This window comes from Theropithecus gelada, chromosome 10 (assembly GCF_003255815.1).
Source record: "Theropithecus gelada isolate Dixy chromosome 10, Tgel_1.0, whole genome shotgun sequence".
Classification (NCBI taxonomy): Eukaryota; Metazoa; Chordata; class Mammalia; order Primates; family Cercopithecidae; genus Theropithecus; species Theropithecus gelada.
The window spans coordinates 31,996,209-31,999,784 of NC_037678.1; positions in this window are offsets into that span (position 1 = coordinate 31,996,209).

The window sequence follows — 3,576 nt, forward strand, 5'->3', positions numbered from 1 at the left end:
GGAGCAGTCTTGTCCCCTGGGGTGTCTGACAGTGCCTGGGACACTGGGTCGGGGTGCTTCTGGCATCTGGTGGATGGAGACGGGGGATGCCGTCCACCCTCTGCAATGCATGCTTGGAGCCACAGGTCCGGAGCCACGGACTGCTGTAGCGAGGCCTTCCCACATGGCCGCACCCTGTCTGAAGCAGCTAGTGGTGCAGCCCCGAATATTCTGAGGCCAGAAGCTCCCAAGTACCACCTGGCATGAAGTAGTGCTCCAGGGCCCTCTCCGCACTCCTCCCCCTGTCCAAGTGGGCCCAGACTTCCCAGTGAGGCAGCACAGCCTGGAGTGCTCGCCTGGAGCCTGAGGGGTCTGGCTGCAGTGAGGCGGGCTTTGAGGGAGGCTGCCAGGCTGTGCTGGAGAAGGCTGGTGAGAGCCTTGCACGGAGACGGAGGGTTACCGGAGCCGTCCCTGGAGATGGCCCCTCCAAGCGCTCAGGCCCCAGGCAAGTCCCACCAGCTCCCGAGTGGAAGGTGTAAGCCACGTGGGCATAGGTGGGAGGGAGTTCTCACCATCCGTGGCTGCTAGTGCCCCTGAAACCACCTGGAAGTCCCAGTGGCTTCCCCAGGCACAGGCAGTGCTGTGGCTCGTGTCCACCCCAGCTCTGGGGCCTGTGCTCCGTGCCTGCCCATGGTCTCCCTCTCTCTCAGGGGTGGTTTCTCTGTCCCTACACAATATGGTGCTCTGTAGCTTTCCTTAGAAACCCAGTTCCTCAGGAGGAAGACGCGTGGCCCCTTGCTCCAGGAAGGCCCAGTCCTCCCTCGCTAGGGGTGGGAGGGTAAGGCAAAGGTGCCGAAGTATCCATCCCATGAACGCAAGACACACAGTGCCTGCTCTACAAGCGCTCATGTTCCGGCGGGCAGGGACAGTTGACACCCAGGGGCCTGCGGAGGGTGGAGGGCTCTGCAGAGGCAGGATCACCTCGGAGATGGGTGTAGGAGGGGACCTCGGGCCACCCCAGGGCCAGGCCTGCTTGCCCTGCTTAGGAGCTGGGTCTCCCACCCAGGGAGGGGGGAGTCATGTCTCAAGGGCAGCCACTGGGCCTGAAAAGCAGAACCGCGTGTGATCAGTCTGGGTGTGCAAGGCTTCAGGAAAGCACGCCTACCCTCAAGGGATGGAGGCAGAGGCTGGTAGCCGACGTGCATGCCAGCCGCCAACTCAGAGCCAGCACACTACCCGCGTGTGCCTCTGCCAGTGAGGGGATGAAAAGCAATGACCTACGGACGCAGGCAACCTGGATGAGTCTTGACTTTATCTCGCTGAGGGGAGGAAGCAGGCTCGGGCGGTGCCGTGTGCGTGGCTCTGTTTATAAGCTGTCTGGGAATAGGCAAAACCACAGTGCAGAACACAGGTCAGTCAGTGCAGGCAGGAAGGGCCGGCACACGGGAGGAGGAGCTTCCTGGGTAACACTCAATCCCATACGCTACGGAGGGTGCACGTCATTGAACGTTAAGTTCTACTCTTATAGATAAAGAGCGTGCTGGCCTTTCCCACGCCCTCTCTATTTTGACCCATTCTGGGTATCGGTCCTTTTTGTCTCCTCCTCTCCATCCTCTCTCAGCCCCTTTCACTGGGTTTCACAGTGTGCTGGGCACAGGTTCAGGATGTGTTGTTACTCTTTTTTTTTTTTTTTTTTGAGACAGGGTCTCCCTCTGCCACCCAGCCTGGAGTGCAGTGGTGTGATCATGGCTCACGGCAGCCTTGACCTCCTAGGCTCAAGTGATCCTCCCCCCTCAACCTTCCGTGTAGCTGGGAACACAGGCACGCACCACCATGCCCAGCTAATTTTTAAGTTTTTTGTGGAGATGGGCTTTTGCCATGTTGCTCAGGCTGGTCTCAAACTCCTAAGCTCAAGTGATCCTCTTGCCTTGGCCTCCCAAAGTGCTAGGATTACAGGTGTGAGCCACCATACCCAACCAGGATTTGTTACTCTTAACTAGTAAAACAGCACGTTCCTGCTCCTTATTTCAAGAGACAGGATCTTGCTCTGTCACCCAGGCTGAAGTGCAGTGGCATCGTGATCAAGGCTCACTGCAGCCCTAACCTCCCAGTCTCAAGCGATCCTTCCTCCTCAGTCTCCCGAATAGCTAGGACTACAGGTATGTGCCACACCTGGCTTTTTTGTTGTTGCTGTTGTTAGAGATGGGGTCTCACTATGTTGCCCAGGCTAGTCTCAAACTCCTGAGCTCAAGTGATCCTCCTGCTTTTGCCCTCCAAAGTACTGGGATTATAGGTGTAAGCCACTGCACCCAGCCGTTGCTCCTTATTTCTTTTCTTTTCTTTCTTTCTTTTTTTTTTTTTTTTTGAGACGGAGTTTCGTTCTTGTTGCCCAGGCTGGAGTGCAATGGCACAGTCTCAGCTCACTGCAAACTCTGCCTCCTGGGCTCAAGCAATCCTCCTGCCTCAACCTCCCGAATAGCTAGGATTACAGGCTTGCACCACCACGTCTGGTTAATTTTTGCATTTTTAGTAGAGACGGGGTTTCACCATGTTGGCCAGGCTGGTCTCGAACTTCTGACCTCAGGTGATCTGCCCGCCTCAGCCTCCCAAAGTGTTGATTTTATAAGCGTGAGCCACTGTGCCTGGCCTGTTGCTCCTTATTTCTAAGAGTAGGTAAGGGGGGCCGGACGCAGTGGTTCATGCCTGCAGTCCCAGAACTTCGGGAGGCTGAGGCAGGCAGATCATTTGAGCCCAGTAGTTTGAGATCAGCCTGGCCAACATGGTGAAGCCCTATCTCTACTAAAAATACAAAAGTTAGCTGGGTGTGGTGGCGGGCGCCTGTAATCCCAGCTACTTGGGAGGCTGAGGCAGGAGAACTGCTTGAACTTGGGAGGCAGAGGTTGTGGTGAACTGAGATTGCGCCACTGCACTCCAGCCTGGGCGATAATAAGACTCCGTCTCAAACAAATAAAATAAATAAAAGTAAGTAAGGGGGAGATCTAGTTCCCTGATCTTTCCTTGGGGTCACTGACTGTTGGAAAGGCACGTGCTGTGCTGAGGTGGGACCTGGTGTGGCTGTGGAGGCCATATTTGTGTCCTGTGGGTGGCTCGGCTCATTGGGAAATCCAGTCCTGTCCTGCCCTTCCATGCGGTTCAGACACTGGACATTTGTGCAGTCTCATCTACAAGAAGAGAGAGGCACCTCTGACATGGCCCTTCATCCACTCCCATGGGATGGCGTTGTCACCCATGTCAACATGTCCTGAAGGACAAGGAAGTGAAAACTGAGGCCGGGCGTGGTGGCTCAAGCCTGTAATCCCAGCACTTTGGGAGGCCGAGACGGGTGGATCACGAGGTCAGGAGATCGAGACCATCCTGGCTAACATGGTGAAAACCCGTCTCTACTAAAAAAATACAAAAAACTAGCCGGGTGTGGTGGTGGGCGCCTGTAGTCCCAGCTACTCGGGAGGCTGAGGCAGGAGAATGGCGTGAACCCGGGAGGCGGAGCTTGCAGTGAGTGGAGATTGCGCCACTGCACTCCAGCCTGGGCGACAGAGCGAAACTCCGTCTCAAAAAAAAAAAAAAAAAAAAAAAAAA